The following is a 12,614-nucleotide window of genomic DNA, read 5'->3' on the forward strand; positions in this document are numbered from 1 at the left end:
TATTGATGCCAATCAAAGTCTTAATCAGGTCAAGTGACTAAATCAGTGAAAGTAACCAAGAAACAGAAGGATTATGTAAAGCAAAGTTGGAAATCAAAATCTAGTGAGGCACAGTGGACCAGACACCCAGATAAAGGAGAGAAGCCCCTTAATCACAGAATGGAACTTGAAGACGAGGATTGGTGGGCAGGGGAAAATGAAAAGGTGTAGATGCTTTCTTTATGATGGTTTAATGCAAATAATATTTAGTTTTGATAACATATAGAAACTGGGGGAAAGAATAGAATGCCAAATTAGAAAGTGAGGATTCAAAAAATATTTTGCAAAACTGGGTATTTCAAATAAGAGTGACCAAATGGCAAAAAGCCAGAGTTGTCTCAGAATGCAAGGTCATCGATTTTTTTTTTTTTTTTTTTTTTTTTTTTTTTTTTTGCTATTTGCCCTTAATTAACTCTTGAGAGGGATGAACTGTTTTGAAAGTATCATGATAACAAGTAATCGGACTTTTCCTATTGCAAAAATATGACTAGAATCCAATAGGAAGGTATCTTAGGAAAACAGATTTCATCTCCATATAATGATAATAATCCTAATATGGTAGTTATGTTTACCTATTCAAAAGTATTAGCTAAGCACCTACTATAAGGTGAGGTTCTGCTCTAGGTGTTGAGGATATAGCAGTTAATATAACAGACAAAAATGTCTGCTCTCAGAGTTCTACATTCTAGTGGGGTGAGACAGACAATAAACGTAATGAGTAATTTATAGCATGGTTTGAGGGGTGAATAAGTGAGATGGCAAAAAGTAGAGCAGGCTAGGAGTGTCTGGAGTGCTGGGGGCAAGGAGTGATTGTAATTACATAGAATAGTCACTGGAGAGGGTAAGAAAGCCAACCATTCTGATAACTGAAAAGAGCTTTCCCAATGGAAGCAATGGCTAATGCAAATGATAGAGGCAAGTATGGAAGATTAATAAGAGGATTGGCGTGGCTGGAGGAGAGAGAGGGAGGCAGTGGGTGGTGGCAGAGGAGACTAGATGAAGGAGGGAAGAGATGGAGGAGGAGAGAGGGCAGCTCACAGGTCTGTGTGTTTCCAAGGAATGTGGAATGAAATGAAGAGACACTGGGGAGTTTCAAATATAAGAATAATGTGATCCAACTTCCCTTTTAACATGATGGCTGTAAAACTAGACCATGGGAGACAAAAGTGGCAGTAGGAGTGTCAGATGAGAGTTACTGAGGGTTTACTAAGCTCCTGATCCAATGCTGTAGATTGTGCATCAGATTCAATCATAAGACTCTGAAGAATGCAACTACATTTTACAGATGAGAAAACTGAGGCTCAGAAAAACAATAGTTCCAGATCCCACTGCTGATAAGGTCTGTTGAACTCTTAAAATCATACCCTTAGGTGTTTTCTGTAACAACATTTAGAAATCTATCAAATTAGTAAATATATAATCATAAATTATGACTAATGTTCTAAAGGAAAATGCAAAGTGTGTTATAAAAATGCATAAAAGAATTTATATGGAGAGGTTATGAGAGGAAAGGCTTTGCAACAGAAGTGACAATTAAGTTGAAACCCGATGAAGACAAAGTTATTCAAGAAAAGAAATAAGGAAAGATTATTTCAGGCAAATGCATTAAGGCAGCAAAGAGATTAAACTTCCCAGGAACTGAGGAAAGGCCAGTGACATGCAGAGGAGAGTGATGAGGCATGTGGCAGGACCAGTAGGTAGATGCCAGGTCATGCAGGGTGTGATTTGCCAGAGTTGGGGTTTGAATTTTACTCTAAATGCAGAGAAGCTATGGGTGTGTTTTAAACAGTGAGTGGCATAATTTGATTTGAGTTTTTCAGGATTACTTTGGATTTGTTAGAAGAGGGGTTGTTTGCTCCCTTAAGCTATTCTTTTTCCTAGGGCCATTTTTGGGGGGCTTGGCAGGCCCTAAAGTTAGGACAACAAAATTAAGAAAGAATTTTTATTTTGAAGAAGAACCAGAGATGTTTCTAGGAACAGTAAAAGAAAGTGCATCTTGACAGTAGGGAAAGTCTTCTAATTGATGTTCACCTGCCCTCCCCACTTCCAACCACCAGGCTTATTTTGATAGATGATAATAACCCATAGAACCAAATGAGTATCACCTCAAAGTAGGAAGTGAGGAGCAAACATGGAGAGTAGGGATTGGAAGGATTAAAGGGAAGAGAAGACATGCATAATAGGATAGTTTTGTAATGAATAGGAAAGACATGCTCCCAGAACAGCAGCCATGAAAAGCAGAGACAAAAGCACCCACAATTACTGAGGAGCCATGGAGGAGGATGAGTTGAAAGAGTAGAGGAGCCGTTCTCCTCTACTTTACTGTAGGCCCTACATGGATTGGATGATGGTAAAAGACAATTACTTAAATTAAATTGAAGGCTTCTCAGGTAATAGCAACTACAACAGAAACACTTATTGATGTTACAGTATCGATCATTACTTTGCTAAATTTAGCCAATGTCCAAAGTAATTGCCCGTATTAACTCATTAAAACTCACAGCAACACTGTGAGGTAGGGACTCTTAGAGTCCCTTTTATAGAGGAGTTAATAGAGGCACAATGAGATTAGGGAACTTGCCCAAGGTCTCTAAATTGGAAAGTGGTGTTTATGTATACATCATACTTTCTATTCCCTTTGCAACATCATTATAGTTTTTCCTGCTCTTTTTAGTTTCAGGATTCATGTCCATTAATGGGTTGATTTTTTGAAGTCACACAGCTTCATTAGCAAGAGATTCTGGATAAGACTATAGTTAAATGTAAAGTACAACTGCAGAAAACTGTGTCCTTCACAGCCCTCTCTGATTTGCTTCCGCTCCACTTCAATCAGTTGTGGGAACATGGCTAGCTCCTCAGGGATAATGATGAATTACTAATGTAATTGTGTATTTCAAAGACCAGTAATAGTTCCAGTGCCAGGCAGATGATACCACTCTTACATATGATTGTTTTAGTTTTGACTGATGTTTAATCCTATTTTTATAGTTTTCAGGAAATGTAGCTTTTTTTTTTTTCCCAAGAAATTGTACTACTTAAGATCAACTGATGAAACCGTGGAAAATAGCTGCCATGAAAACAGTCATTCTGTTAGGAAACGTAGAGCATAAATCTGAAATAAAGATCAAGTTCCTCTTTTCCTTATTAAATCATAATTTTGTGCATTGGTTGAATGCTTCCCTGAGTCATTGTGAAATTGAGCCACTTAATGATGTGGAAATATTTAGAATGTTCAAAAAGGAAACATATTACAAGGGGCATCAGCACCTAGAAAAATGTCTATCTTTCATTTCTACAATTACAATTTTCCAATTACAATGTTTTTGGTAGAGATTTCTTATATATTTGAACCCATAACCAATATATTGATTAGAGGTCCATAGTGAATACCACGATACTTGGGTAAGATTCCTGCATTCTTACCCAAGTATCATGGTATTCACTATGGACCTCTAATCAATATAATTTTATCAACAAACATAGCCTCTATTATGTGTAAAACAAGCGCTTGGTACAAGAAAAATAGAGACAACAGATCCTTAAGAATGGCAGAGGGCGAGTAGACCAAGCAATATAATTCAAAACAAATGAAGTAATGCTTATAAAATATGTCGAAAGAAAAATCTGTGAGGCTGCAAAGAAAGTAAGGTTAAGAAGCATAAGGATTTCCTGAAGGAGGTGCTATTGAGTAGAATCTTGAATAGTGATCTGGACTTCAAGTGTATAATATCTGGCAAATATTAAGTCCCCAAGAAATATCGGCTATATGACTAAAGTTAAAAATCTAGTCGGGAATAAAAGAAAGGAGAAGGTTTCAGGGTTCACGAAATGACAAATGGGGATAGTATTTCAGACTGAGACAGATCCTTCGCTGCTCACTCACTCCTTCTAGTAAGAACTTACACCTGTAGTAAGACTTTGAAGAAAGCTTAATTGAAATACATGTTTTGATGGTCAGCTAGTGAAGAAACAATTGGCTGTTATTTGATACATTGAAGAAATGTGGTGTTCAGAAGGATTTGTAGACATAATTTAGAAGATATGATTATTTTCTTTGTCTCAGGGGATGGTTTTACCCTCCATTCAGCTGTGCAAGTGGGATTCCTAGAAATGGCCCCTGGCCCCTGTTTTCCAGGCTTCCATGAGCTCTGTTGATATTATGTCCTAATGCTGCTAAACAATCCACTCTTTTGCATCTTTACCACCTCCAATGCAGTCTTTTCTCACTTTGACTTTTAAAAATTCCTTCTTCCACATCCACCCATGCTCTTTCAATTATGTTTTCCACATTGCAACCAAAGTGATATTTTAAAATAGCCGATTTTTTTTTTTTTTTTTTTTTTTTTTTTTTTTGCTAAAACTTGCAAGAGGCTTCTCCTTAACATGGTATAAAACTCCTCCAGGATTTATTCCCTGCCTATAAATCTGGTCTTACTTTACACCATTTTCCTATATCATTATATGATTTCTTTCACAGGACTAATCACCATTTACATTTGTATATTTTTATGTGACCAATTTCTCCCTTTCTTACCAGGGGAATCCATATACATACTCTGTGAACTCTGATTCTTTGTCCCAGTGGTGTGATTCTCAGAGTTATTTAAACATTATCGCTAGTTTTAAGATCTGAAAGGAGGAGAAGAAAAAAAGAAGTTCTCATTGAGTGGTTACAGATTACATGGACTAATACCTGCAAGAATTCTTAAAACTGTGCCTGACACATAGTACATGCTCAATAGATGAAAAAACTACTAGTTATAGAATGTAAATTCTATCAATACATGTATCAAAATTTGTTTGGCATATCAGTGCTTTGCATAATGCCTAACACAGTTGTTTAATTCCTCAATAACGCTTTGTCGATTAAATAAATAAGGAATATAAACATAAAAGTGAACATTTGATTACACCATGTAATACTTATGAAATTAAAGCTATAGTATGGATATCTGAAATATTGACAAGGGAGTCCAGCTAATTTCTGTTCTGGAGCCTTACAAGATGATGATCTAGGTGTAAATCCTTAACCCACAGGCCAAGAAACACAAATTTTGGCAGTATTCTGATTAAGCTGATTTGGTGATGGTTTTCCACAGTTAGCGTCACAAGAGATGGTTATTAAAATAATATTTGTTTTTCTTTAAAATTAGATATTTATTATTTTATTTTATTTTTTTGAGACAGAGTCTTGCTCTGTCACCCAGACTGGAGTGCAGTGGCACAGTCTCTGCTTACTGCAACCTCCACCTCCTGGGTTCAAGCGATTCTCCTGCCTCAGCCTCCCGAGTAGCTGGGATTACAGGTGCCTACCAACACACCCGATTAGTTTCTGTATTTTTAGTAGAGACAGGATTCACCAGGCTGGCCAGGCTGGTCTCCGACAGCTGACCTCAGGTGATCCGCCCACCTCGTCCTCCCAAAGTGCTGAGATTACAGGCCTGAGCCACTGCACCTGGCAGAGATATTTATACAATGTGAAAAACAATTCATATTTTGGTTAGCACATCCTTTCCTTTCTAGGAAAGTATATGCAAAACCAAATTATTATAAGAAATGTATTCACTGATCCTGGAATAAAGGCAAAGGGAGCGGTTGGATGGCCTTTATAATTAATGACATCAGGCTTATGAAATTGTGATCTAGCTCTCTTCACTTTAGGGATACAGCAACCAATGAACAGAACATCTCTTCCTGGATTGTTCTGACTCAGTCTTCATCTTGGTGATTGCACGTTTTGCTGGACATTATGTAGGCCACTTGTTTGTATTCACATCTTCTTTCTTTTTTTTCCCCTAAACCATTATTTAGATTCTACTCGCTATGGCTAGATTTAAATCCTAAGGAAACAACTTAATCAATTTGTAATAGACTTAGGCATTTCCCAAATTTCTCACAGTTCTACTGATTTGTTTCAGTTTGGCTTTGTTGTTGTTGTTATTTTGTTCTCACCTGAGAACAATGCTCTCACCTGAGCGTTCTGGAGTCATTTACTGATGCCCACAATATGCCAAATGTTACCCTAATGCTCAAAAAACCTGACATTTTAAAAACACCTTCTCATTTCAGTTTTGGGCTAATTTTTATGTAGAAAGCATTACTTAGGTGTTGGTGTCACTGTTGTTTTTAATTTTTACTAATTATGACAATCAAAGAAACCTTTCAAAATTCAATTTGGGGAGGTTTGTAGAATAACTGAGAAACACAAGAAACAGTGTACTGACTTAGTGGCAGCATTTCAGATATACCTAAACTGGAGATTCACTTGCACAGAACCTCAGAGAAAAGCATGGATGCTACTTTCTTTAATTCATGGTCAGTCACAGAATTGAATTTTTTAAAAAATAAAATGAATGTTGCCTTGTTATGAATAAACCTTCACAAATTAACTTAAACCTTTTAATTTTCCTTGCCATTAGATAATAGGAAGAAATGTCATTTCATATTGTTAATGAGTATTCATTTATTTGAGAGGTGGCTTTAAAACTAGTGTTAGGTATAGTAAAATTTCCATCTATTTGGACTAAACAAGGAGAGGAAGCTAGTTTGAATTTAATAAGAGTCCGAAATAATTTTTATTATTTCCAAATGTAGTGGTGACTAAATCAGGCTAACTCCATGCCCTGTTAACGAGATATAGCAAAGGATTTGTAGTTAGCATATTGATTGCCTTAAAATGCCATTAATATCTAAACACGAGCTCAGAAGACGTGTTAAAATAGTTATAGAAACAAATAGAATTCCTACTATTGATTTTTCAGACCTATTTTTCAACATCACACAAAATTACATTTTGTCAAAGAACCATTTCAAATTTTCATAAGTTTCAGATTTGTAAGGTATAATTAAAAGCTTTAAACTAATTTTGTAGGTGGAAAGTTTAAGTAGTTTTTTTTTTAAATAGTAGCTTCGTGTGTTTAATGATCTTTTGGATTTTTAATGCCGGAACATTCCTAATTACGATTACAATTATGGGCTCAGTTAAAGTTGAATGCATGATTATGTGGGAGTATTTCAGGTAATAAGTTGGATATTTTAACTCAGTAATTGCCAGTGATTAATTCTATTTTTTTTCCTAGATTGTTTTTTGTTTGAATTTGAAAAGTTAGCTTATTATTTCCTTGAACTGTAATTGCCTCTAAATTATGCACAAGGTTTTAAGTTCTGAGTTAATTATATCCTAGTGCATTCTTTTAAATCAAACTTAGAACTTTCAAGGTGCACACATCATAAGAATCCGTAAAGTCCTTTAACATGTGCCTGGATAAAAAACTGCCATGCAAGATTGATGACAGTAGGTTTTCTGAAGTTCTTTCAATCCTGTGGTGCCAATCATTAAAGGCATTAGAAATTCATCTCTATTGAAGAATTTATGGAGATTCAAAAAATTAAAATTATGCTGCCGAGTCTCCGGTCAATACCTTTTAGTACAACTTCTTTGAAAAACAACAAGCTTCTGGTGTGGATTATATTTTATAAATGTAGGTATAGAAAGCATCAGGACAAAACCATTTTTTTAAAACCTGCATTCATTATATATCCAGAACCCAAAACCAAAATAGCTTCAAAAAAAAGCAGAGTGAGAAATCTTAAGGCAAAGTTGGGACATGTTATGATGATGTTACAACTGATACCTAAAATAAGTAGGTGACTATAATGAAATGTCCTTTACTTATCTGTTTATTTATTCATTTAAAAAGCAGCATGGAGTTCTTACTTCAGAGAGTAAGTGGAGAAAACTCATTCACTTTCCATTCCTTCTGATTCTGTGTAGAAATAAGCATTGAGATTTTTAAAGTATAAACCCTAAATAACAATATGAACCATGAGACAAAATTGGGGCATGAGAAGGGAGAGAGATAAATATATTTCTGGAAGGCTGAAAGCAGTTGGAAATATATTGACATGTTTAAAGGCAAAATGAAGCCAACTAAACTATATTTCCCAACATGCACAATGAAATTTCAGCAGAGGCAAGAGTCTACCTTTGAGGGTAAAGGCAAGAGAGATTAAAAGACTAAAAGCATGCGGCTAATTGATGCTGTCTTTTGGACAGTTGCTCCCCTACACATCTACTTTTAACTCTTCTATAAATGAAAAAAGACATGATGCTACTGGAATCATGCTTACCAGTAGCATCATTGTTGATAATGTTGATAAATTTTAAAAAATCATCCATTTGGAAAAACAGTTTTAAACACAATTTTTGAGACTTAAGTATTGATCAAGAGTGAAAGCAAAATAGATATTTTTAGACTGTAAGAATCCATAAATTTTACTTTTCCTTTACCCTTTCTGAGAAAGTTATTTGAGGAGGGTACATCAGTAAAATAGAGGATAAAACTAAGAAAGAAGTGTCATGAGATAAAGGCACTAGCTTTGGAATGAGTAGTGGTGATGTTAAAATGAGCGCCTCAAGGCCCGGTGCGGTGGCTCACGTCTGTAATCCCAGCACTTTGGGAGGCCGAGGAGGGCAGATCACGAGGTCAGCAGATCGAGACCATCCTGACCAACACGGTGAAACCCTGCCTCTACTAAAAACACAAAAAAAATTGCCGGGCGTGGTGGCGGGCACCTGTAGTCCCAGCTACTCGGGAGGCTGAGGCAGGAGAAAGGTTTGAACCCGGGAGGTGGAGCTTGCAGTGAGCTGAGATGGCGCCACTGTACTCCAGCCTGGGCGACAGAGAGAGACTCCAGCTTAAAAAAAAAAAAAAAAAAAAAAAAAAATGAGAGCTTCAAAGCCGACCTGGCAACTGGACCTAACTACTTAAAGGGTAAGGGATGGGGCAGAAATTCGTATTCAGAAAAAGAACCTTTCCAGTGAAAGTTAATGATAAAAATAAAGCCTTCGTTGGACACATTTTGATGAAATCACAGAACACAAAAGACAAAAACGTTCAATACTCTTACTCCTTAACAGAAAAAACAATCCCTTCATAAAGTCTTCTGCTTATTTCTACAAGCCTATCTCTGGATATGCATATCTAGTTACATAGTTTTAACTAGTCATATTCCCTCTCATGTTTTGGGTTCCTGCAATGCTAATGCTAATTGCATTTGTTTATGCCACGCTGTCTGTCTACTTTTCTTTTATCAGTGCTTCCTAGATATGTCTGGAGACTATACTATAGCTAATGACCACTTACCATTTAATAGCAAGCTCAGTTGTTGTTAGCTTGAGTTACGCATTCCTCACACTCAGGTTGAGAATGACATCCATTTTCTGTTTCTCCATCACTCCATCTTCTGTAGTAGTGTCCAGATCATAATATATTATTAACCTCCATCAGGGTTGATATCAGTTCTTGGAGGGCAGGAATTGTGTCATGTTTAACAGTGAGGTCCCAGTGCCCAGAATAGTGCAGACACATAGCCAAGGCACAACAGAGGCTTATTAAATTGGAGTAACCCATTTAACACAAAATAGTCAGAAGTAAATTCATTTTTTTCCCTGAACGCTTGTCTGAACCGCCCAGGGCATGCTCCAAACTCTACAACATTGGACCCTTGCTAGTGATCTTTGGTAATGACAAACGTTTATTTAATGTACCTGCTCTATCTTTCCCTCAGAGGGAGACTGAAGCACATTCTTTTAAGTTAGTTAACTATTTTATTGCAACTAAATCTTTGTGTAGGAATACGGTCACATGCCAATACATAACTTCTCAATGGAGGGAAATGAAAGAATATATTTCTTTGTCTTTACACTACAAAATTGTGGAGTTTTCTTTTTTTTCTGTCATGTCCTAGCAAAGTCTTGACAAACGTTAAAAAAAAAATATATATATATATATATATATATATATAAAGGATGTAACTTTATAAAAGTTAAAAAAGAAAAAGTGCAAAAAAGAATTATAGAATGTATTTAAAAGTTGTTAATATTTGATGACATGTACCTAATGTTTATTAGAAAAACAACACAACAGCACCCTTGTAATTTCCTGGCTATCAGCCTCAGTTACTGGGCCTGATTGGTTGTGCTTCCTGCTCCATTCCTAACCAAGGTGTAAAGGTCTGATAAGTAAGCTTGTGCAATTCTCTTTGTCCCAGTGAATAAGCTTTTTGTTAGACACTCACCCACAATAACATACGAGCATGATAATGATCAGTCATATTTGATCACTGTGGTTCATTAAGTCTTAGCAAGTCATTAACATGGGAAATCTGCTTCTTAAAAGAATTCATATTATTTGGTCAAGCGCTCAGGAGAAGCACACAGAATTAAAGCTATTAAATAAATAACTGTTCTGATTGATGGAAAAAGTTTCCCAAAACAAGACCAAGAGGGATTTTTCTCACATTCACCTTTGGCCCTGCTATCTAGAGTAGCTTTGACTTTTGCCTGCTCTTACCCAATAATAAAAATTCCTTAAAGTGATACAGATCTTGACAGTTTACAGATTGCTCTAAAATACATTCTCTTGGGTAACTCACTCAACACCTCTTTGATGGAGGTCGTTTTAATCATTCCCTTTTTATACAGGGACAGGTTAAGGTCTCCAGAAGATAGCTTGGCCCACTTGACTCAAAAACTTTAGTGTTGAGGTGCAAACTAAGACAGGTGATTCCAGAAAGAGGGCACTTTTCCATGAATCAACACTGAAACCAAGCAACTCATGCTGTGCCAGTGGTGGTCAAACTCCAAAGGACTGTTTAAATTTTAGATACTGTAGTATAATACACTGTAAACTATTGGTGAAAAGGTAAAATCATGACTCCTAAAATTTCTTGCTCCTGTGACATGTCTTGGAATGTTCAACCTGTTATTGGTATAAGAGTGGAAGACGAACAACATGCATCTATCAAACTCTGCCACAAGGAGGAGAACCACATGACACTAGGGACGTACTTTAGTCTTTTTTTTTTTTTTTTTTTTTTTTTTTTTTGAGATGGAGTCCCGCTCTGTGTCCCAGGCTGAAGTGCAGTGAGGTGATCTCGGCTCACTGCAACCTCCGCCTCCCAGGTTCAAGCGATTCTCACTCAGCCTCCTGAGTAGCTACGATAACAGGCATGCACCACCACACCTATCTAATTTTTGTATTTTTAGTAGAGAGCAGGTTTCACCATATTGGCCAGGCTGATCTTGAACTCCTGACCTCAGGTGATCCTCCCACCTTGACCTCCCAAAGTGCTGGGATTACAGGCATGAGCCACCATGCCCAGTCATTAATTTACTCTTAATGGGACCTCTGTGACCAGGGTGCAAGTCTTATATTTACTCTGTGCCATAAGAGAAAAAGTAGATTTACTTAGAATTTCTGATATTACCTTAAAAATAGTATTTCTACCAAGGGCAATATTCTCTGTGCACTAATTCTATCTCACATTTATTTTATTGGCAATTGCATGCAACTTCTGATGGAAACATTTATTTCTAGGATTAGTTTGACCAAATTAAAAATGCCTCTAATAGAACAGCTTATACTAATAGATAAATCTCCCTTTCACTTCAAAACCTACTGCTACATGATTTTTAAAGAGCATTTATCAGAAACCCCTAGACAATCCTCCAACTTCAATTGAACCAATTAATTTTATGCAATGAAAAATCTGAAGGAAGTCTCTTGACTGCCTTTCTGACACTTTATATCCTGTGATATTTCATTTTTAGCAATAAGTGATTGAGAGCAACAGACATGGCTTTTTAAAAAAAATGGTATGTGGGACTCCAACCTACATTTTTTTTTTATTTGTTAGCAGTATTCTTCTGCCTAACACCCACTCACACTTTGAAGCCTTACCTCATTGTGTCATAACAATGATGTGCCATTCTTCATTTGGAAAATCTGAAAAAGAAATCAGGTTATCTGAAGAAAGGAATTAAAAATATCCATTACATAGTATAGTAGACTCTTTGGAGGTTTTTATGAACACAGCTTAGCCACAAGTATCTTATTTGATTGGGTGAGTGGGCTTTAAAACCTAAAAGTAAAATGAAAAATTTTTTACATTGTGATGTTGACCCACAAAGTACATAAAACCATTTATCTTTTTCAGGAAATATGTATTTTTAAGATTATAAAAATATGCTTCTCCGAGTACCAAGAAACGTTATGTTTCTGGTTCTGATGGGTGTCAGTTAACATAAAGAGTATCTGTCTCTCTCAGATCTTTGCCTTATAAAGGATGGAGTGCTTGTTATTATTATGTGCTGTTACTGAGCAACTTTTCTATTTTGGTTTCAGTTCTTCATAACTTATTTTATAAAAGCAATGAAACATTTTTATTTTATAAAAGCAATGAAACAATGAAACATAAAAGCAACGAAAAATAAGGTTTGAGGGGCAGATATTAATATTGAGCTATGTGAAAGCTTACAATACTCACTTACTATCATCTGTATGTATTCCCATACTTACTTCTTTCCTTCAATAAAGATAGAAAAAGTGCCTGTTCACCAACATTAGACTAGTTCAGTCACTGTGGGTCTGAATCACATTTCTTTCCACTAAAATTAGCCCTATCACATTCTCTCACCCATCTTTAAGCATTTCTTCTTACCAGTATTTTCCCCAACTGCCTTTAACCAATTCTAATTTCTCAATTAAAGCCAAAAAGGGCAACTAATTCCT

This window comes from Macaca thibetana, chromosome 2 (genome assembly GCF_024542745.1).
Source record: "Macaca thibetana thibetana isolate TM-01 chromosome 2, ASM2454274v1, whole genome shotgun sequence".
NCBI classification, from domain to species: Eukaryota; Metazoa; Chordata; class Mammalia; order Primates; family Cercopithecidae; genus Macaca; species Macaca thibetana.